This window comes from Rhinatrema bivittatum, chromosome 8 (genome assembly GCF_901001135.1).
Source record: "Rhinatrema bivittatum chromosome 8, aRhiBiv1.1, whole genome shotgun sequence".
Taxonomy (NCBI): Eukaryota; Metazoa; Chordata; class Amphibia; order Gymnophiona; family Rhinatrematidae; genus Rhinatrema; species Rhinatrema bivittatum.
Genome location: NC_042622.1, coordinates 194,344,139 through 194,368,676, shown reverse-complemented (window position 1 = coordinate 194,368,676; position 24,538 = coordinate 194,344,139). Strand labels below are relative to the sequence as shown.

The window sequence follows — 24,538 nt, the reverse complement described above, 5'->3', positions numbered from 1 at the left end:
CACACTAGACAAGAAAAATCAACGGATTGGGCTTTCCTAGCTGCAGTACCTTTATCATGCCATCTTACTCTGGCGACAGAAATGTGATCTGCTTATAGCTGACCTTTAAAGCTTACTTGCACTGTATTTGCTTATAAAGATACCCTCTGTCTTTTGACATCTCCTCTTCTCTCTTTGTTTTAAAGATGGGATAAAATTTTGCATTGTGACTAGGGCATGCCCAAGGTACCTACGTTTATGACTCAGGAGTGTATGTAGAGGGTGTTATGTGAGAAACTGATCAATATCTAAAAACTTGAGTTGCCGATCATACCCTCCCTATATTGAATTGCATCGGAGTCTTTCTTAGATCCTTTTCTCTTAAACTTTCAACATCTGTCTTTCCCGCCCATCCTTTCCATGCCCTCCTCTTCCTTTGCCGACTCTCATTCATTCCCTTCTTTCCCCCTTTGCTTTCCTCTCTGTTTTCGCCAGCTTTTTCTTTCCTTCGGGTCTCTCTGCCCTGCATCATCTGCCTATTTCCCAGTGTGGTAATGCGATTTTTCAACATTCTCTCTCAAGTGTAAGGAGCAAACCCCAAGGAGCCAAGGACATGCATCTCATCAAGCTCAATCTGATCTGCTAGAACCCCAATATTTATCTTTTCCCTTATTGGGCTCTTGCACCCACAAAACTGAATGGGAGCAAAGCCCCATTTATTTTAAAGGGCATTCAGCTTATATTTTGTGTAATGCATTTTCAAAACCTGCAAAGGTTATAATCCATATTTAATTGCCATTCAAATTATAGCCTCTGGAATGGTGCTTAGATTATCCAAAACATTTCCTGAGCAATTAAAAATTAGGAAAGTATAATCTCCTTTGAAAAATAGTTACTGTAGTATACTGTAATCAGGATTGCTCCTACATCTGTTTCCTTGACAAATTATCAATGAAATATAAACTGTATATTCATAAATTAGGCCAAGGTGAGATTTTAGATCTAAGACCTTCAGGTTGCCCAAGAAGTCACTTGTTTTATGACTTGAAGACTGCAATTGCACAATCTTCTTGTTAAGGTCATTCAAATGTTTCATTACTCCACATTTGTTTGCAATCAGTTTTATACACCATCATATTTCTATGTGTTAACATTAGACAGGGTTAGAGAAAAGAAGAGTCAACAAGGTAGAGCTTGAAATCAAGGAAATAGGTTAAGGTCAACCAAAGCAGCAAGCATCTTATTTAATTATTACAATATATAAGCCTCATTTGCCAAAAAGCTCAAATTAGCTTACAATAAAAATATAAAACAAACATTGGAAAACGCGTGTTTATCGACAACCAAAAAAAAACCAAAACTGATTATCCAACTTTCTTTCTACAGCCCCGTAGATAGTTGTCTTTGTTTTTCTGGCGATAGTACAAGCACTCACGTAACCAGGTTTGACTGGCGGACTACACATGGGACAGAGGAAGCTGGATGTTCAGGCAACAGCTACACTAGTATTGGCAGTTCCTCAGATTATCACAAAGCCTTGTGGTTAGACATGGGAAGGAAGGGGTGCAGGTTGAGAATTAAGTGTGTGTGGGGGGGGGGAAGATCTTATATGCTATATATCTTATATGATCACGTAGCGACCCAGAGGGCCATAAGTTATATGGACAGCTAATCACACTAATCAGTGTGTATGGTCCCAATGTTGGACAGTTGGACTTTTATAATAAGCTGGGCGAGGTTTTGGCCAGGTATGATGGAAATAGGCTCTGTTTGGGAGGGGACTGGAATTTTAGCCCGGATCCTAAACTGGATAGATTGGGGAGAACAGGGTTTCAGGCAGATCAGGGGGATGGATTTCAGAATTTAATGCAGCTTTATAATCTGCTGGATTGTGTAGAGAGCTAGGAACCTGACAGAACACAATTACACGTATTTTTCTCCCAGACACCAGACTTATAGTCGGATAGACTATTTTGTAAGTAACAGGGGAATGGCGGCAACAGTGATAGATTCTGATATTTTAGCAAGCACCATATCGGACCACCATGTGGTGATTGTGCATTTTAGTCTAAGCGGAGGAGTAAGATCTGATAGAGCATGGAGACTGAATGGATCTTTGATGGGTCAGAAGGACTTTAGGGAAAAAATGGTTGAGGTTATAGCTGATTTTCACGCACCTAATCCCTCCACGGATTTTGATGAAACGTTACAGTGGGAAACTCTGAAGGCTGTCAGAGGGCACATGATTTCATTTGCCAGCCATAAAAATAGGCAGAGGAAGACTCAACCAAATGAGATAGAACAGCAAATTGTTTACTTAGAGAATAAACATAAGTCAGACTGTTCAGCGAGGACCCTTAGGAAACGTTGCTTGGCGAGGGACAAATTGAGGGAGTTGCAAATTTGTAATATTGAAAAAGCCATGCGTTTTTCAAAACAAAAATATTATGAGCAGGGGGGAAAGCTGATTCGTTGATGGCTAAAATCATTCAGGCCAAAAGAGAGAGCTCAGTTATATTTGGTGTAAGGGTCGAGAAAGGGGATGTTACATGATTACCATCTGACATTAATAAGCTGCTGGCTGCCCACTCTGCCCAGTTTTATAAAGCTCAGCCAGTCCCAGATGAGGAGCAGATTAAGGCCTTTTTAGACCCTTTGGGGCTGCCTAAATTAGAGGGGGATGAGGCACGGAGGTTCCTCGGATGATATCTCTCTAGATCAGGGGTCAGGAACCTTTTTGGCTGAGAGAGCCATAAACGCCACATATTTTAAAATGTAATTTCATGAGAGCCATACAATATGTTTAAAACTAAATACAAGTAAATGTGTGCATTTTATGTAAGATCCCACTTTTAATGTACAATAAGTCTCTGAAAATATTACACCAGGCCTTAAGACACCAATACATCTCCTATTAGGAAAACGGACCAAGTCAGGCTGCTATAGAGTCCTACACAGAAACAACACGCCAGCAGAAAACCTCACCTGAATCACGTGCTGTCCCTCACCTAACATAGAATAAAGAGACCAAAACGCATAACAAGAAGCATGCAGAAAAAACTGAATTGGAAACTGCAACAAGCCAGAGTCTCTGTATGCAGTGTAACAAAGGAAAAAAGAAACATCACCCATCCTTATAAAACAAATCAAGAAATATAAAATCATCAGCAGTAAAACTGTACTAACAAAAAGAACATATTTCGAAACAGCTGATGAGAGGAATATCCAATAATTAAAACTCATATAAAACATTTCCAGATACCAACAAAATATTTCAAAATAGCAGACACAAAGATCCAGTAATGAAAAATAATAAGGATACAAAAATTTTTTTGCTCTGCATACCTGGGAACGTTTGATATCCAGGTGTCCTGAGATTATTCTGAATTAGCAGGAGGTGGGGTGGTTTGCTTGGAACTTTCTCCTCTCTCAGTCACATACCAGCGCTCTCTCTCACACTGGCTCTCAATGACACACCTATACACACATGCTCTCAGTACTCACATATACACATGTTTTTTCTCACTCACTTATATAGGCTCTTAATTACACATTTACACACATGCTGTCTATCTTTTCACGCTTACACACACACACAGGCTTTCAATCACATAAATACATGCTGTCTTTTTCTCTCACACACAGACTCTCATTCACATGCTTACAAACATGTCCTCTCTTTCTCTCATTTACACACAGGCTCTCAATCACATACTCACATGCTCCCTCACCTAAATCAGCTCTCAATCACATACAGACACACATGGTCTCTCTCTCTCATTTAAACACAGGCTCTCAATCACATACTCACATGCTCCATCACCTAAACCAGCTGTCAATCAGACACAGACACACATGATCTCTCTCTTACTTATACACACAGGCTCTTAATCATACATACACATGATTTCTCTCACACACAAAGGATCTCAATCATACACACATACTCTTTCACACAAACAGGTTTTCAATCACAAACTTACACATACAGGTTCCCAATGGTAAACTTACATTCATGCTCTCTCTCTCACAGGCAGGCTCTCAATCACAGACATACTCTCTTTCACATACACAGGCTCTCAATCATTCACATACATGCAATCTCACTCACACACACAGGATCTCAAACACACATGCTTGCTCGCTCATTCACTCTCTCTCTCCCCCACCCCCACCCCAGGAACTCGCGGCAGCAGCAGCCTCCTCCCAACACTAACCTCCTTCATTTTCAGCCCTCGCGGAGGCGGAGTCCCATCGGCCGTGGTTGAAACTCTTCATTTTCCTCCGAGCCGCGCTGCAGTCTTCTTCCCACAAGCGTGGCCTCTTCTTCTCGCGCAGGCACCCGATGCTCACCACTTCCTCTTCCGGGCCGCGGGAAGAAGAGAGCACGCCGGTGCCGCTCAGCACCGGTGTGCTCTCTTCTTCCCGCGGCCCGGAAGAGGAAGTGGTGAGCATCGGGTGCCTGTGCGGGAAGACTCCCGCGCAGGCACCCGATGACTCCAGCGCTGGCACCCGGCTGACTCCAGTCGTGCCGCTGCCGGCGTGCTCTCTCCTCCTCCTCCCCCCCCCCCCCGCGGCCCGGAAGAGGAAGTGGAGAGCATCGGGTGCCTGCGCGGGAAGAAGAGACCACACTAGCGTGGTCTCTTCTTCCGCGCAGGCACCCAATGCTCACCACTTCCTCTTCCGGGCCGCGGGGGGGGGGGGAGGAGGAGAAGAGAGCACGCCGGTGCCGCTGACTCCAGCTGTCCCGCCGCGTTCCGCCCGGGCTGACAGCATTTTAAGCCCGGCGGCGGAGGACCGGGGAGCAGCTGGGTCAGCGGGGAACCGCGAAGTGTGGCGACACTTGTCTGCGAGCCAGATGCAGCCCTCAAAAGAGCCATATCTGGCTCGCGAGCCATGGGTTCCCGACCCCTGCTCTAGATGAAGTGACAAGTGCAATCGAGGCCCGGGGGAAGAGTCGGGCCTGGATGGGTTCCCCTTGGAGTACTATAAGGCACTTTTGGAGCAGCTGGCCCCTCAACTCTATTCGTTGTTCAAATAGCTTCGCACCCCGGGAGCTAGAGTAGGTGCTCTCACAGAGGCAAGGATAGTGCTTATTCCTAAACCTGCTAAGGATCCTTTGGATTGTGTTTCGCATAGGCCTAATCCCTTATCAATAAGGATATGAAGATCTTAGCAAAAGCATTGCAGTCTTGGTTAGAGGAAGTAAAGGGACGGTCTTCGGTTAATAATACCCAGTGGTTATTTAATGTGCTTCATGGCCTCTAAAAAAAAAAAAAGCACTCGGAGCGGTCATATCCATGGGCGCGTATAAGGTTTTTGATTTTTTTTTTTTTTTATTTTGCAGTACTTTGGGCTGCTAGAGCAGTTTATAGTCTGGCTGAAGGTCTTGTATGATGTGCCCACAGCAAAGGTGGAGTCAGGTGGGGTGTTGTCTGCTCTGTTTGCAAAAGAGAGAGGGACAAGGCAGGGATGTCCCTGTTTCCTCTCCTTTTTGATCCAATCGAACCATTGGCCCAGGCAGTAAGACATTCTGAGGAGATGGCCAGTTTTAGCTATAATGGTTCCCACCACAAAGTTTCGCTGAATGCGGATGACACATTAATATATCTGACTAGTCTCACAAAGTCCTTGCCAGCATTGATGGAGTTAATAGATAAATTTAGAGACATTTCAGGGAACATTATCAATTATTCCAAATCAGAATTGATGTTGGTGGGTCCAAATAAACTCCCAATGAAGGTGGGACGATTTCAGAAAGCTAGGCAAGGGTTTAAATACTTAGGCATCTGGATCTCCAGGAATTATTCCAGTTTATATAAAGACAATTATATTCCTTCAGTTACTAAAGTTAGATTTGAAAAACTGGTCTTCATTGCCTATTTCTTTATTAGGTAGGGTGAATCTGATCAAAATGGCTATATGATTGAGATTACTGGGACATGCAATAGCCATGTGATGTCCCAGTATCAGTTTTGAATCCTTTGCGAAGTGCAATCATCAGCTTCATATGGAAAGTAAGACCCCCCTAGAGTGAAGTATGCTACTCTGATAAGATCAAGGTAGTTGGGAGGGCTTGGTCTCCGGAACTTCCAATGGTATTATTGGGCGTGTAGATTGACTTGTTTGTGAGAAAGGTTGGGGAGTGATCTGGCACAATCAAGGATATCATTGGAGGAGGGTTGGACAAAGGGATGTAGCTTAGCTTCTTTGCTGCATATGCCCAGAGAGAATCAAACAATGAGGTTAATGACTCAGAATCACACTATTATTGCACACACCCTTCAGGTGAGGAGATCAGTACAGCATTTGTGGTACACAGGGGAGAAATTGGGTATGTACTTCATATCCTTGCTCCGGAAACCACACCTTGCCTCGTGCATGCTGTTCCCCGACATTAGGTGTTGGGAGATGAATAATTTGAGATTTCTAGGGCAATTGTGGACAGATGGGCGGTTAAAAACATTTACTGAACTAATGGGAGAGTTTCATATCCCTGCTAGTACTTGATATTTATACCTGCAAACGCATAAAGCTTTGTCTCCCTTCACTCCCATAGCAGACTCTTAGGAAGAGAGTGAGGGGATTGAAGGAGTGCTCAGCTGTAAGGTTAGGGCACGACACCTGATTTCTGTGATTTATAAAACAATAAGGTCAGCCATATGTGGAAAAGATACCCCAAATAAGTTGATGCAGATGTGGAACATAGATCTGGGGTGTGAGTATGATAAGCATGGTTAGAAATCCATTTGGAAATGGTTCAGAATTACTATATAAGCTGTTGCATAGAACATTACCGCACTCCAGTATTTTTGCCAAGTTCGGTAATATGGGTAGTCTATGCTGGAAAGGGTGCGGGAAGCCTGGGACCTATTTACATATGTGGTGGGGGTATAGGGAAATTCAGGTTTTCTGGACTGAAGTGACTGTTTGTATTTCACGGATCTGTGGTCAGAAACGTGAGGAAAATGTGGGACTGTATCTGCTGGGTCGTTGGCCCAACATAGGGTCTATGTAAGGTTATTGGAAGCTGGTTGGCCATCTTCTTCATGCTACATGCTGACAATTGCTCATTGGTGGAAGTATATTCTCGATTTGTGTGACTGGAAGACTAAGATTACTGAGATCGCCATTATTATTATTATTGTAGAGTTTTATATCCCGTCGTTCGGTATTGCCATCACAACGGTTTACAATTCCAATATTTTGTTAACATGGTTAGCAATTTTTCATAGAACGTACATTCTAATACTAAATTTTTAAAAGGTAACAAAGGTCTATTTGGGAGAGGCTGACCTTTTGCTGCAGGACCAGACGGACAGATATGAAAGTATTTGGGATGCATATTGGACATGGAGAGGGGAGGACTTGGATACATAGGAACGAGGGTTTGGGAGTTTTCTGAGTAGACATGTCTCAATACACGGTAAATCGGGATGCTCGAGCTCATGTAAGGTTCTTATGGATGCACCTTCTTTGGGGTTGATATGTTTTTGAAGCATGTTAGGATGTCTGATTGGAAAATAAAAATAAAGTTATTAAAAAAAAAAAAAATCATCAAACCCCAGTAAGCATACACTGCAAATCCTTAGCAGTGTGGACAGGAATAGATGGGCCACTTGGTCTTTTTCTGCCTGAATCTACTGTCTTACCATGTTAAATTCTTTGGGGCACCGACTCTCATGACCTTCCATTCCTGTATCTTACCGCTTGGTCCTCCTGCCCACAACATCCAAAAGATTCTTCCGATCACTCTGCAGTATAACATTTTGTTTCTCTAACAAGAGAGCTCTTTGTCTAAAAGGAAACCACCTGTAGACTTGTAAACTTCGGCTGATAAGATTCACTGACATGAAAGCACATTTTAGGAGCTGTTTTTTCTACCCGATATAACTTCAAAGCAGCAGCTACCGAATCTGGGAAAGCTTGAAAAAAACAAACCAACTTAGATCAGTCAAAACACATCATCATCAACTCAACTTGATGAACAGCAATACCCATAGGAGAAACAGTATAAAAAGACAACACTTCAAACATCATTCTTCAGCTGTTAGCACAGAAAGTGGGAAAATATCACAAATCACTGTTTTTTTTTCCAACAGTTTGAGCCTGTACTTGAAGGGTTGAAGCAATCAAAGGGAAAAAGAAAAGTTCCATGCAGAACTAATAAAGCCTGCTCAGTGGCTGCTTGGCCAGTGGTGGCCCCCACCTTCCACTCCGGATGCAGTGGGGGAAAATGACACAGTTTGCTACAGTACAAAAAAGTTCCAAGTCAGTCACCTGGCGTGACCTAGCACAGGGATGGGCACTGCCAGGCTATCTACAATGAATAGGTATATTTGCATAAAATGGAGGCCGTGCATGCAAGTATACCTCGAGGTTGACATCCTGGAAACCAGACCTGTTTGAGGTACTCCAGGACCGGAGTTGCTTACCCCTGACCTAGCAGAAAATCAGCACTGAGCCCTACTGCCAGGGATGCACATTCATGTGTATACATAGAACGTTCCTTTCCTCCCCTCTTAAAAAAAAAACAAAAACCTCCTAAAATATATTTAGGACATATCTTGGAACCTCAATAGCCTAAACATTTTGTGTGGCTAGGTCAGCAAATCCAAAAGTTATTAGGGAGGGACATATGGACATATGGACACACATACACATGGTGATCTCATAAGCCTACTTTTCTTGCTTCAGAAGGAAAGCAAATAAATTAGCGTTTGGGTACGCTAGAGGTCGCTATTCAGCGCCACTTAAGTTCAGACTTATCCGGCTAATGGAGGCATTTGAATATTCAGCCAAATTCAGCAGCCACTACTGTTATTATTTGTGATATTTGTGGGTGGATCCTTGGGTCGGTGGCAGATGACCACGCCCCCAGGGAAAGATCCCGAGAGGGACCACCGGTCAGGCTCAGAGTTGGGAGATACACACACACTAGATCTTTTATTAAACTGTATATTGAACCACCAGAGGTGGCAGTAGTGAGCTGGAAGAGCCCGGCTGAGCTGTAGTTCCTCAGGCACTGGAACAGCGATCCCAGGATGGCTGAGCTGTAGAGAAAGCGAATACAGTGAGTAGGCAGAGTATGCAGAGTTCAGGAACAGAACCTGGATGGTAACACTCACACAATAGTCTCTTGAGACAGGCCAGAGCCTGGAATGGAGTAGGCCCTCGAGGAGCGAGTACCTGGTTCCAGGGAAAGCTCAGAGAGAGAGATGGTAACTCATTGGTGTTGTAGGCAGCGGTGACTTCCTGGCAGAAGTTATATTCAGTAGCAGGTCCGGGAACGTGGGCCCTCGAGGAGCGAGTACCGGTTCCAGACTGTGACCTGAAAAGCAAGAGAGAGAGAGACAGCGAGGCCCCCGAGGAGTGGGTACCCCTAGTAAAGTCCGAGGAGAAAGAGTAGCAAGGTATGCAGAGAGTGAATCCCATCCGCAGCGATACCTGGAGGAATCCCCTTGCTAACTCGAATACCTAGCAAAAACGAAGACCTTAAGTATCCGGCGAGGATGACATCATCTCAGGGGGACGCCCCTGAGGTTCGCGTCACAGCTGGTACTTGAGTTGGGGCCGCGCCGCACGCGCGCCCTTAGGCCACAGGAGAGCATGGCGGAAGGCAGCGTCTAGCCGGTCCAGGGAAGCCGCGGCAGCCAAACTTCCATCAACCAAAAAGGGAGTCGCCAAAGAGGTAAGGTGGATGAAGTGAAGACGTCGGGCAGCGACGGTCACAACAGCTACTTAGCTGGATAACTATTTGTCAGGTTAAACAGTTATCTGTCTAAATGGTGGGTGGCCTAGGGACATTCCAGGGCGTTGTTACTTAGCCAGCCAAGTGGCGATATCCAGATATATCCATCTAAATTAGCAATATTAAGTTAGACCTACTGTGCAGATCTAAAGTTAGCCAGATAAACTTATACAGCTAACTCAGATTTATCCGGGTATATTCAATAGTGCAGCTGCACTGCTAAATATCCTGGCTAAGTTAGTTAGATATGTTTTTATGTCTTATCTTTCCTAGCCAGAAAAGTTTTGAATATGGACCTCCTAAGGTTTTTATCATGTTAGTGATAGACAAAATTGCAGTAGTGGGAAATACAACAAAGGAGTTAAACAAGGGTAAAAATTAAAATTCATTGTGTCCAATATCAAAATATAGCCAACAGATAATCAAAGAACATAGACATACAGACAATTCACTAAAAACCCTACGTGGCCATGTTTCACTATGTTGCCTGCATCAGGGATAAATTTATTTTCCACTTATAACAACTGTGTTATAAGTGTATAATAAATATTCTAATTAATAAAGTAATAAATACATTTGTAAAAAACAAAACAAAACACAATAAGCAGAGAAACATAACACAAAAATAAAAAATGATTAAATACAAATAAAAACTACTACTGTCTCTTATTGCAAAGGATTTGCAAAAGTGCAATCCAATTTAAATTCATGAGTCCACAATGCATCAGTAATCTGTTGATATTAGAGATAAAACACACACGACAGGCAGTAATCACATCCAAAAAAACCCCCAAAAAAAAACAATAAATGCAAACAAGTACAAACTTCAAACGGAGGCAACCATACACCTGAGTAAAAACTGTTTACACCCAGCTCAGCGAGGAGGAGTAGCCTAGTGGTTAAATCAGCTGGTTTGGAATCCTGCAGCTGCCCCTTAAAGCTTTACAGGCCGCTCGACTGGAAGCACGTTTTGAATATGCATCCATAACCTCAATGCAACACAGGGATTAGCGAGTCCAAAACACGCGTCCAAACCACCTCAAAGTTAACAACACTCATCACATGTAAAGGCTATTAGCTAATCTCCACAATTCAAAAAAATCTCCCATGTGACCAATTCGCCCATTGCAACGCGGCAAATTTTACGCCAGCCTGGGTCCGGCGTAAAGATCTGCCGTGCTCAAGGGCTCATTGGAAAAAAAACCAAAAGATCCTGCTTTCTGTGATTCCTCCTCTTGGTATCCTCGGGATACTAAGTTGGAGGCACCACAGAAAGCAGATCCAGGTTAAAACAAAAAAAGTCTTGAGAAAAAAAAATTCTGGGCGCCCACTATACGCATACAAGATAAGACGGTCCAGGCTGTGTATCTTGTGCGTGTATATCGTGCCGGTAGCGGGAGAAAGCGGATGTTCGTATTGAGTGGACATTTTCCCCAACCCTCACTGACAGCCACCTCTCCTGTGCTAGGGACACTCGATTTTCCCTAGCGCCTCCTTTTAGCACGACCCCTCATTTAAATATCGGATCGCGCGCCCAGGAGAGGTGGCTGGTCGCTAGTTAGGAAAGCGGGCCATCAGCACCGAGCACCCATTTTCTATGTGCCCCTATCGCATCGGCATGAAAGTGAATGAGGTCCTCAGGCTGTAAAGCCTCTAGGGGCAGGGAAATACCTTACAGTGGCTGAATGCAATCCGCTTTGACGTGCCTGATCAGTCAGAAAACGTGGAATATAAATTTAAAAAAAAAAAAAAAAAAAAAGGTCAGCAAACAAGCAGCAGAACATAGCTTTATGCTTTATATCTTTGTGCCAAAAGCCTGTGAACGGCTGTCATCAGCACACACAGCAACTGAAGACAGCAAAGGATTAACTTCTGTGTGTTTCTCTACTCTTAGAAGGTAGTATAAACAGAAAAGAAAACTCACAAGCAACAATAGAGTAACTCTAGTCTGCTTTCTGAAAGGAAGAAGGCTTAAGAAACCGCCCTGTCTGTGCCTGTGTCCATGTGAAGTCTATCCTAGTAACTTTTCTCTTCAGTCCCATCCCAACCCTCTCCTGGGGGCGCCCCCAGCCAATGCATGCAAAAAGCTCTCTCCTTGCTTATTCATTATGGATTCCCTGAAAACCCGGCTGGCTAAGTGCACCTCCCCAGAAGAGGGCTGGGAAACACTGCCCTAACCACATCAGACTTGGAGTATACGTCAGGAGGGCCTAAGAGCCTCCTGACAGAGGTTGGTTTTTTTTGATTTGATGTGGACATGCACAGGCAATCCCAGAACGCTGGCTCCAATAGATTTGCAGAGAACTTCTCATTTAGCTTGAGGAGAGTCAGGAATTTATCGAGAAGAAAAAGCTGCGTTGTAAACCCTCACCTACTGGATTTCTCATCCAGGGCCGGTGCTTCCATTAGGCAAACCAGGCGGTCGCCTAGAGCGCCAAAATTTTGGGGGGGGGGGGTGGAGGCAAAATCCCACCACAGCATGAGGCCCAGAGGGGGAGAGCCAACCCTGCCCCAGAAGGGAGAGCTGTGCTGGAGCTGCCGCCAGCAGGAAAATTGGGGGGAGTGGGGGGCGCATGAATGAAGCCTCGCCTAGGTCACCAGATACTCTTGTTCTCATTGTTTACTAAATCAGAAAAGCCAGATGAAGACGAATGCCCAGTTTTCAACTGGCTCCCAGCGCCACAGGGAGCTCAGCGACCCCCTGTTTGTACAGAGAGACACAGGCAGAAGGGAGCCTCGGACTGTCTTCCCACCCTGTCCTGCTCCTATGCTCTCGGAGATTGCTGGCGGAGAAATGCATTTCAGCCATGATGAAAATGCGGCTTCAAATGCAAGGAAAGAGATCGGTCAGGCCGCACTTACAACTGTGTCCCCCTCCACCACCACCACCTACCTCCCAATATTATCTGCTGCTCCGTCAGGGCGGGCAGGGCATCTACTGCAAACTAACCATTTCTCCTTCATCACCAGGAGGCTTTCTGTGAGACATCTAGAGCTACAGAAGGGCACAATTTCGGGTCCACACAACATGCCCAGCTGTAATTTAAATTACTTCGCACCAGTTCATGCTCTCTTCAGCAAACCAGGAAACGCCAACCCCAGAGCAAACACCAAGCGTCCGACTGGAATAATTAATCTTCCTTTCCTCCTCACTAGGTTCCAGCCCTCCTCCTCCTTCCTGCATGACAATCACTTGTGCAGCAAAAATACAGTTTTATCACCAGTCAAGGTGCCTGGGAAAGATCATTTCACGCATGAGCTCAGCTGACCATAGCACAAGGCTTTAAACAGGAATCTGAGTTTCCTGGGACAAAGCTTTGCTTCCTTGCTGCTGCAGCAAAACACGTGGAGGCATTCGTGTGACAACTGCAGGGCGGGGGGAGAAGCTGCGAGATCCCGACCACCTCTGCAGCTTTCTTCTGTCTCATGCTCCTAACATCTCTGTCGGGATTTGCAAGGTGCCACTGTGACGTGGCTTCCAAACACGTGGGGAGCTGCAACTCACATCCAGTAAAATGGGCCTTGGCACATCCAGCACCAGGGAGGCGGCAGCATGCCAGGCCATCCCCGACGTACGTCCTCCAAACTGGGAAAAAAGGCCTGTCGGTGAAGTGCGATGAACTCACTCAAAGGCACTCAGGAAATGCAGCCAAGGGAGCAGTCAAACAAAAACATTCCCCCCCCACCACAGGTTTATGTTTTCAGCTGTTTTTTTATTTAAAGACACAGACCCTGATATTCAAAACATACTTAGCCGAATAAATCAGACTTATCTGGTTCAGTGGTGCTGCTGAATATCTGGTTACAGTCAGCAGGCACCACTTAGCTGGATAAGTCACTTATACGGCTTAGCCGGATCGCTCAGGGGCGGGAAATGGGTGGAAAGGGGAAGAGCTGAGTTAGCCAGAGAACTTGTCTGCCTAACTCTAGTCGTGCCAGTGGCCTGTCCTAAAGTTATTCGATAAACTTCTCCAGCTAACTTTAAAATAGCTGGGAATATTCAGCAGCTGAATTCGGACCTCACAGTTAATATCAGTCACGTTTACCCTTGGTGAGGTTGGGAACTCACCTTAGTTGTAGGAACCATTATATTTAAGAGAAAGGCTGTACTCAACAATTCGAGATGGCCAGGTATCCCATCAGGTGAAAGCAGCTCTTTTCTTGGATAAGGTATCACTTAAGCAGACTGCCAACGAGCTCATTCTGAAGAGGGGCTCTCTCTTCCGGGAATAGCCATCTTGTGCAAGGAGTGGCGGGAGTCAACAAGGCACTTCCCCAGCCCCTCCATTTCCCACAGTGGGGACAAAATTATGAAAATCAGGGATCAGAATCTGCCAACTATAGATGAGATGGCAAGCCAGCCTATGATCCCCTGGGACCAAAACAGCTGCCACTCAGGCACGTTGAATTTTGAGCAAGGGTGCCCCTTTAAGCTGGGCAGGATTGTGCTGCTTGGTCAGATCAAAGGTCCATTGAGCCCAGAACCCTCTCTCTGACAGTGGCCAATCTGGATGGCCCCCTCCCTGCTGCTCATGACCAGATGTAGGTGGTGGTGATCCCCGTACCTGTCTACTTTAAAAGTATTCATCCTGTGTGCAATGAGTAAGTACAGACAGATACTAGGGGAGGGGGGTTAAAATTATTGTATTGTCACTGATGCCATCTGTGCATCCATGGAAATACCAGCACTGCATCTACACACACAACTTGTAAACAGGAGAATGCTGTTTTAAAATGACAGGGAAACCACAAGAGAATTTGTATTGTTTTGTGTTTCCAATCTAAAAATTACATACAAATCAACAAAATCGTGTAGGGATTTTGTGTAAGCTGTCTTAGAGAGACTGCATCCCTGTCAGGGAAAACACCCAACACCCAAATTCAAACTCGCCCTTCCTTAGCCCCTGGCGCTCATCAACGTGATCTCCCCTCGTCCCAAGCTGATAAAAATAAAAAAATAATAAAACACCCTCCGTGCAGGCCTGGGCTTCTCTGGACCCAACAACTCCTGGACCCAACAACCCAACAACTCCCAGCATCATCGACTTTTGCACTCTAATATGGCAGAAGCAATCCCCAGTTCTTCCTGTTCCACTGGTGCCATAATTCAAAATAGTACTGGCCAGCACCAGTTTGAATTATGGTGCCATTGGTTATTGCTCCTACCTTTTAGAATCTCCTACAAAGTACTAACAATCATACACAAAAATATACACAAGCTCATTCCACTGGAACTCAATATCCCTCTCCAGCCACATTTACCCTCCAGACTGGTGAGAACAACCTATAGGGATACTCTCCTCACCCCAACCATCGAAACCTCATTAAATAAACGTACTCTTTCCACAGACTGACTATGGAACTCTCTACCACCATTGCTCCGGAAAGAACCTTGCCCTATCGCCTTTAAAAAGAGACTCAAAACTTGGCTATTCGAACAAGCTTTCTATCCATAACGACAATTCCGCTCAAGCTTTCCAAATATCTTCAGCTTGTACAGTAACTACTTCATATCTAGCCAGGTCCTCTCTAGAACCTCACTCATTCTTTAATGTATTCTCTATTTAATATATTCTTTGTTATTTGTTTGTTATTTATTTAATCCCCAGTTTACTTGATCCAAGTTTATCCACCTGTTCGATGTAATTGCATTCGGTCATGCCTGTTTAATGTTATAATGTAAACCAAATTGATATGTAACTTTGCTACATGAATTTCGGTATATAAAAAAATGTTAGATAAATAAATAAATACCTTACTGGAATGCAAAAGGTACCATCTGTCCCCCAGACCAGACTGGATGAGACCTGGGAAAGAACATTCGGGAATGCGCTCCCAAATGAAATTAAAGTAACTGAGCATTTTGTGACATACAGGAAGCAGGTAAAAGCTTTTCATTTTGAGCAGGTTAATGGTGCAGTATGATTTCATCATCTAATGTGTCAGCTTGGTTGTGTGAATAGTCAAATAACACTGGATCTTGCAGGATATAAATTCTTTTCAATGTTTTATTATCATGTCATGTCTCGTTTCCTGGTTTTAGATGTTTGTTAGATGGTATTTAGTAGTATCTTTTATGGATGTGTATTTTGTAACCCGCCAAATAACACTGGATCGTGCGGGATATAAATTATTTTCAATGTTTTATTATCATGTCATGTTTCGTTTCCTGGTTTAGATGTTTGTTAGATGGTATTTAGTTGTATCTTTTATGGATGTGTATTTTGTAACCCGCCAAATAACACTGGATCGTTTGGGATATAAATTCTTTTCAATGTTTTATTACCAGGTCATGTCTCGTTTCCTGGTTTTAGATGTTTGTTAGATGGTATTTAGTTGTATCTTTTATGGATGTGTATTTTGTAACCCGCCAAATAACACTGGATCGTGCGGGATATAAATTCTTTTCAAACAAAGAGAAGAAAATGATGGTGAGCCCCGGAAAGGAAGGGAAAGTGATGATGCCGGGGGGGGGGGGAAGGAGAGGGAAGGTGATGATTCCAGGGAAGTGGTGAGAGGGAAGGCGATGATGCCGGTGTAAAGAGAGGGAAGGGAAGGTGAGGATGCCAGGGGGTGGAGGGAGAAGGAAGAAAAGGTGTTGATTCCAGGAGGATGGGTGAGAGAGAGAAGGTGATGATGCCAGGGAGGTGGAGGGAGAGGGAAGGGAGGATGATGCTAGAGGTTGGGGAAGGGCAGAAAACATGATGATGCCAAGGGATGGAGGTTGAGGGAAGGCGATGATGAAGATGATGATGGCAAAGGGTGGGGAAGAAAGAAGGGAAGAGAAGGTGATGATCCCGGGGAGAGGAAGGGAAGGTGGTGATGATGCTGGAGGATGGGAGAGGGAAGGGAAGAGAAGGTGATGATGATAATACCTGGAAGGGAACAGAGGGGGAGGGGAAGGGAAGGCGACGATGCCTGGGGCCTTGGCAGGAGAGTACAGGAAAGAGAAGAGAAAATGATGGTGAAGGTGATGGTGTGCACAATGAAGTGAAGACTGTGCTGGGTGAGCCATGACACAAAAAAGGTTGGGAACCACTGTTCTAACTTCCTCATTATGCCAGAATCCTTGGGAGATAGTCGGTGACAAGAGATTGAGCTCAAAAAGCCATAGGTCTGACCCAGGTCAACAATTATCTACTGCTGATAGATACAACTTAAGCTGAAGGGAGTCCTTGGACCTTCTCTGCCATCATATTCTATTTCTATGAGGAACGTACCCGTCATCGAAAAGGATCTGAGCTTACATTGTATTTCATTTTAAAAAAAAAAAAATCCAAAAATCAAATCTTCTCATGGACACTCCTGCAAACCAGTGTATTTCCAAAGGAGAGACAGGTCAAGAGAGCGTGACAGCGAAAAAGATGATCCAATAATGAAGTTATATTAGCTCACATTCAAGATCAGTTGCGTAACCTACTAATGTTCTGTCATGTTCACCGTCCCCATTGCTCAGCCATGCAGCAAGGAACACACAGACGAGGCATCATCAACTTATTGAACTTTCTGTACCGAGCAGGTGACATCGAGGCCCCCCCGTGCCACGAACACTGCAAGTGGAGCACAGTACCCCTCTATTAATCCCTTCCTCTCTGCAAATTCCATGACACTGGACAGGAATCATTGCAATGACAAATTCTAGAGCAAGCCATCATTTATTTTTTCTTTTCCAGCCCCAGAGGAAACAAATGTTAACAGCAACAAAACAAAGTGAGATTCTCCATGAAAAGGCAGCTAATGTAAACGAGGCTATCACTACGTTATTTTCTTTAGTCATGGTGAGAAAGATCTTGAGGGGAATGGGGTGAGTTCAATTTTGTTTTTATTAATGAATCCTTTGACTCTAGTCAAGAGGATAGGGTGATGCAGTCAGGAATTCCTCAAACATGAATGCAGTACATGGATTGATTGATTTCTATCATCCAGAAAGAAATATTTGCTTGAAATAGATTATAAAAATAGGTCCGAGATTAAAATTCAACATAATTAAACTATAAAACAAAAAGAAAAATCTAAAAACAATTCAATATAACAAGATAGCCTTTCTGTGCTAAGCAAAGTACAATCTAAACAACAATTTATAAAACAGACAAGGACACATAACAAGAATTAATTTGCCAAATTTTACCTGGATACAGAAATGCATTTCTGATAAACTCAGTTGTATGTGGACAGCATAATGTGAATTAAAAAGAGTACAACCAAGCATACATTCAGTTAGAATAAACAGGGGGACTGGATGGCTCTGTGAACTGGCACAGAGTTATCACTGGTTCAAATCTGGCCCAGGTGAGTAGTAACTGGGATGCAGTAACTTATAGGAAAGGTACTGGTGGCACCTGTTCCAGGTGGACATGTAGCTACATCACTTTAAACACCTGCTGGCACCCTAGTTGGCAGTGTCAGCAGAGGGGTTACAGATTGTCCTTTCACCCTCGCAGGTGGGCCCTCCAGAGTAAAGCTGAGGCAGATTGCTCCACCGTTGCCCATGCCATGCCTGTTCTGTGGATAAACAAAGCATATCAGTTTCTACCATTCTCACTCTAGCACCGTTTGCAAGCACCAAAATTCATGCTTTGAATCAAAGGTGGAATTAACAGCAGAGCTGATTTCAACTTTTATTTTTCCAAAGTCACTTATTTAATCAGATGGACACTTTGAACTAAAAGGATCTTTTAAGTGTTTTCCTTGACTTTTCTGTGATATCTGTTCATCTGTGTGGCTCTCTGCAAAAGATTATAGTAAGCTCTATTGTATATTGTTTATACAGTGCTGTGTACATCAAGTAGCACTATAGAAATGTTAAGTAGTAGTAGTAGTTGTGATGCCAAGTTAAATCTGGTGTCCTAATGAAATTCCAACACATATTTCACAGGCTGACCTGCTTGCATGCTCAGCCAAGAATTTCAATTGCGTAGGCAGACTGAGATTTATTGTTTATATAACGTTGTACACTGAGCAGACCGGGGTACACACACCAAGCTTACAAAACCCCTATTTCCAAAGGCTTCAACATTTGGAACAGAGGGAGGTGAAGGGACACCCATGGTTAAACAGAGATCTGAAACTCTGTGTTTCAAAGTCTCACTGCTCTGGGCTCTAATTACTTGACTATACTAGGAAAGCAATACTCACTTCCCAGTAACACTGGACACAAGCCAGTTCTGAACCTAGACTGCTGCGTGCTGCTGTACCAGTCTTAAATCTCGGAGAACAAATTTAAAATCCAAAGCCAGACTCCTTTTGCGTTATCCTGTCTTCTTTTCCCCCCTCATCTGTATTTTCTGAAAGCTCCATCCATCATTACGATGAGGAAGAAAATACTGTTTGTTCGCATGGCTCAGGTCCAAACAGGTCAGCAGGATTCATCTTACCGTGCAGCTTCTTTATTAGAGGCACCGCTGGCTCAGTCCCACATTAAAAACTCATCAAGGCAGACACAGAAGGAGACATGGGAAGCTTAATCTAGGATCATTTCCAGCACTAATCGCACGCTATCGTTTTAAAAGTGAACACATAAGCCCAATGTATTTACCAATGATAATGAAAAAAAAGTAGATTCTGAATTTATGGAAAAGTATTTGCACTGAAGACCATTAAAATCATTTTAATTTCTGAAAGATGACCAACCCTCTATCATTTTTCATCTTAACAACCATCTCTCAGCAGTAACCCAATGGCTCACCATCACAGATTACAAACTTAAACTCAATTTGCCCAAATCAGAGCTTCTTTGGATAAGTGGGTCTGGACGAACTCCATTACTCCCACCCTCCATTCCCCAGACTCCGTGTGTGTGTGGTGTGGGGACCTATTTTGACCACCAGCTCTCAATGGAAACCCACATCTCAGCCGTAGTGAAGTCCTCACTCTTCCATTTACGTCATCTTCAACAATTACGTAACTTCTTCAAAAAATGTGATCTAGCCTCCACCATTCACTTTCTGATCATCAGCCGCATTGACTATTGAGATTTCTTATTCCATGGTATTCCCCAGAACAGCCTCAAGTGGCGCCAACTGCTGCAAAACACACCAGCAAGGAGGCATTTTGGCAGGGGCCAAGTCCGGTGACCATGGGAAGCCTATCCTCTATAAGCTCCATTGGCTCCCCATTGAGAGTAGGATTAAATGTAAAGTATTTTGAATTGTTTACAAATGCCTGAACCAGACAGCCCCAGGATATTTGTCTCAGCTCTTGCCCACATACACCCTACTGAGGGAACTTTGATCATCTCAGCAGGCTCTTTGATACATCCCTTCACTAGCTACCACAAGACAAGTATGCACAAAGCTTCGTACATTTAATTGCTTCACACTCAACTTGTGGAACAATATCTCACAGGACTTACACAAGGAAACCTGTTACTCTTCCTTTTGGAAAAAAAAAAAAAAGTAAAATCTGGCTATTAAGCCAAGCTGAACTCTGCATTTCCACCCATCTTACTGCTAGGTCTCCTCCCCTAACTAAAAACAGTGCTCTACATTACTATGTGCCATGTTCATTTGTCTTATTGCTAAGTATCCTCCCTATACTATGAAGTCAGTGTACACTGTGCAATGCTATTATTAAATTCCCAGTTTACAGGTTCTTTACATCCCCTCCTTTCCCCCTGATACATGTACTGCAATTCACATCTTTTTTTGTAGTCTTTCCTAAGAAAGATGAAGTATCAAATGGAAATAAGTATATGGTCACAAGTGAAGAGTTATCTTCAGGCTCTAATTGCCAGCAGCAGCTCAAAAGTTGTTAAAGGACAAAGAGGGCATATAGCATTTGGAACTTAAACCACATCTCGCAAATAATTAGGGGCGTGCACAATGCATTTCAGCTTCATTTGAGATTGGGGGGATATTTCAGATTTTTTTTTTTTTTTTTGTCTTTGCATTACAAATGTGATCTTTGAAAAAGAAAGAATCAGATTATACCTGGATCCTCTGGGGGAAAGCTGTCTAATTCTTTTCAGAGAATCAGGAGAAAAACCAAAGGAGAGCCATCGATCCAGTGAAATCTGGCCAGGATTTTCCACAAATCCCATTTGGATTCTCTCATAGATTCCAATCAGGTTTTTTTTTTTATCACCAGCTGAAACGAAACCTCCGTCTCCCTACAGGGAAATGCACAGCCAGGGCCAGATTTTAAATCCAGCCCTCCCGAGCATTGCACAAGGGGAGACCTGGGTTTGAGTCCAAGGCTTCGCTTTGTTAGGGATGGTAAAAAAAAAAAAAAAAAAAAAAAAAAAAAGGACCCAGTTGGTCCACCCCTTCTCCCCACTTATGCCTGCCCTACTATCTCACTTGATCTGTGGTCCCTCCCTCCGCCCACCACTGAGGTCCCTGTGACTCTGCCCTACACCTGCTGGAATTCTGCCGCTGTTTTGGCTCCTGGCACCTCTGCCCTAGGTGTTCACCACATTTTGGGGTAAAAAGTTATTTTCTCCCATTCCCTCAGCCTCACATGGTGATTCCCCCCCCCCCCCCCCATTCACGAGCTTCTCATTCCAAAGAAAATGCTCCAGTCCGACAGGTTACTGAAGCCTGCAGTCTATCTGAATGTTTGTATTACAGCTTCCTTTCTTCTGGAGAGTACATCTAACAGCTGCTTCAGTCTCCATGATTGCCTCAAGGCTGAAGCGGTACTCACAGCCCCTTTGGGTGAGGGAAGCCTCCGCCATCGCTCAGCGACGCCGTGGCCAGTCTCGGCCCATACGGCCTGGCTTTCCACGGGGCACTGTGATCCGTGGCCCCCCCCCCCCCCTCCCCGGCCAAGGGCTGTCGCTCCGATGGAGGGGGCTAATCAACAGGGGAGGGGGATTCAGAAATAGGGAAAAAAGAAACCCTGGGGCGGCTGCGAAGGCTCATGGCACCAGAGCCCAGCTCCAACGGAGCTGGAAACGCAAAAGGAGCAGAAGACGACTGCCCCACCCAAAACAAACCTTCATTTTGCAGATTTCGCCTTCAAAATCGTTCTGTGTTTCTGGAATTTATTTTTCAACCTTTTTGTTTTTTTAAATGTGCACATCCTTTCTGAAGAGGCACCAGAATGCAGACACAACAGAGGGTTGGGGTTTTTTGTTGTTTTTTTTAAGAGTCACAAAATAAAAACCCATATGCTGACAAGGAAGCTGCTTCCATGAGAACATCGCAAGCAATTTTAAAAAAAAGGCTTCAGGCCAGACTGGTGGCTCGGGGTGGGAGGGGACAAGTACCGTGCACCGCAATGCAGGCGGTCACTGGTGCTATTCCAGAGTCCGATCTTCCACGCCCCATGTTGGCTGTCGCACCATTTGAGCAGGAAGTACAAGAAGGTAAGAGGAGGAAGTTGCTTGGTCAAATTTAAAAATTAAACTAAAAACCAGCACTTCTCAGGGCTACTCCTACAAACCAGGGCATTTCCAAAGGACAAGAGTGATGGTGAAAAAGATGATCCAATAATGAAGTTAGCAACTGGACAGTCTAAAATCCTAAAACAGAATCAGCTGAATTCAGAAACTTACATAGGAAGAGAACATGGTAACGATTCTTTCTAATGTTTCTGTGACCTTATCTTCATTTTCCAGGTCAGCTTGCAAAGTACTTTAAAAAAAACAGGATTCCCCCCTCCCCTACACAAAAATAGCAGACATTCTTATTCTCCTGCAAATCTCCTTTTCCTGTTGACATTTACATTCCTAATAGGAGCCTTTCTGAAGGTTAGAGACAGAATGCCCAGCTCCTATCTCCAATCCTCTATGTGGTTAGCAAATAAAAAATTAACTTTATTATTTGTGATCGTGAATGAACTGTAACCAGGGCTGAGGCCTCGATGACCGGTGCTGCTGCTCACAAGGGTTCAAAACTTGTGCTAATTCAATCCCGTCGTATATAAAAAAAAAAAAAAAAAGAAAATCTTTTTACTTATGGAACATCTCCTGGTGAGGACCTTATATATGTAAAAAAAAAAAAAAAAAATAGGACTCTAAGACCAGCCATACTAGGTCAGGCCAAAGGCCCATCTAGCTTAGCATCCTGTTGCCGACCAGTGGCCCGGAAGGAAAAAGCTTCATGTTAAATCCAAGAAACTAACCCAAAGGGATGTGCACTTTCTTTGCGGCTACTTTTATTACTGAAAATTAGAGATGTGAATCGTGTGATCGATCGTCTTAATGATCGATTTCGGCTGGGAGGGGGAGGGAATCGGATCGTCGCCGTTTGGGTTTATTAAATATCGTGAAAATCGAAAACCGGCACACTAAAACATCCCTAAACCCCACCCCGACCCTTTAAAATAAATCCCCCACTCTCCCGAACCCCCCCAAAATGCCTTAAATTACCTGGGGTCCAGTGGGGGGGTGGGCGGGAAAACCGGCACACTAAAACAACCCTAAAACCCACCCCGACCCTTTAAAATAAATCCCCCACCCTCCCGAACCCCCCCCAAAATGCCTTAAATTACCTGGGATCCAGAGGAAGGGTCCCGGTGTGATCTTTTACTCTCGGACCTCCGGTGCTTGTAGAAATGGCGCCGGCGCTACCTTTGCCTTGTCATATGACAGGTCAAAGGTAGCGCCGGCGCCATTTTGTTTTTGTCCCCCGAGGTCAGGAGCATAGGAGATCGCTCCCGGACCCCCGCTGGACCCCCAGGGACTTTTGGCCAGCTTGGGGGGCCTCCTGACCCCCACAAGACTTGCCAAAAGTCCAGCGGGGGTCCGGAACGACCTCCTGCAGTCGAATCGTGTTGTCTACGGCCGGTGCCGCTTTTGGCCGTAGACAACACGATTCGACTGCAGGAGGTCGTTCCGGACCCCCGCTGGACTTTTGGCAAGTCTTGTGGGGGTCAGGAGGCCCCCAAGCTGGCCAAAAGTCCCTGGGGGTCCAGCAGGGGTCCGGGAGCGATCTCCTATGCTCCTGACCTCGGGGGACAAAAACAAAATGGCGCCGGCGCTACCTTTGACCTGTCATATGACAAGGCAAAGGTAGCGCCGGCGCCATTTCTACAAGCACCGGAGGTCCGAAAGTAAAAGATCACACCGGGACCCTTCCTCTGGACCCCAGGTAATTTAAGGCATTTTGGGGGGGTTCGGGAGGGTGGGGGATTTATTTTAAAGGGTCGGGGTGGGTTTTAGGGTTGTTTTAGTGTGCCTGTTTTCCCGCCCTCCCCCCCACTGGACCCCAGGTAATTTAAGGCATTTTGGGGGGTGGGGGATTTATTTTAAAGGGTCGGGGTGGATTTTAGGGTTGTTTTAGTGTGCCGGTTTTCCCGCCCTCCCCCTTCCCCTCCCCCTTCCCCCGATTTACGATTTTTTGACGATAAATCGGGGGAATTGTTATTGTATCGCGGCTCTAACGATTTTTGACGATTTAAAATATATCGGACGATATTTTAAATTGTCAAAAAACGATTCACATCCCTACTGAAAATCACCACCCTGAGGCAGATTTTCTGGCCTTTGGTAGTCAGTGCTGATCAGAAGGATTTCCCCTCTGCATTGATGGACAGGAAAGCACTGTACTTCCTATCTGCTCATGCAGGCAGAGCTCCGATAGATGATGCTTCACAATCTAGCATGCACAGGCTCTAATTACTTACTGCTCTTCTACGGTTCCTGAAATACAGATCCCACCTTTCCCAATTTCAGCAATAGTAAGGGTGGTATTCTAGTCAGAGGCCTTCATTCATCTCTCTTAAAATAGCTTATTTTGTAGAATTCAGCCCAAATGGTTTCTAAATCTGACCACTACTAGTATGACCGTAGGACAATCACCAACACTTCCTTCCCCCTTCCAGGGGCTGTGAACTGCCTCCATACCACACCCAGTCCCAGCCAGC

General features: G+C 44.6%; 1 protein-coding gene across 1 annotated transcript in view; it reads right to left on the bottom strand.

Annotated features, from left to right (window-relative positions):
• LRRC75A (leucine rich repeat containing 75A) overlaps nucleotides 1-24,538 on the bottom strand; it is a 290,685-nt gene that overhangs the window by 189,084 nt on the left and 77,063 nt on the right. The window lies entirely within an intron of this gene.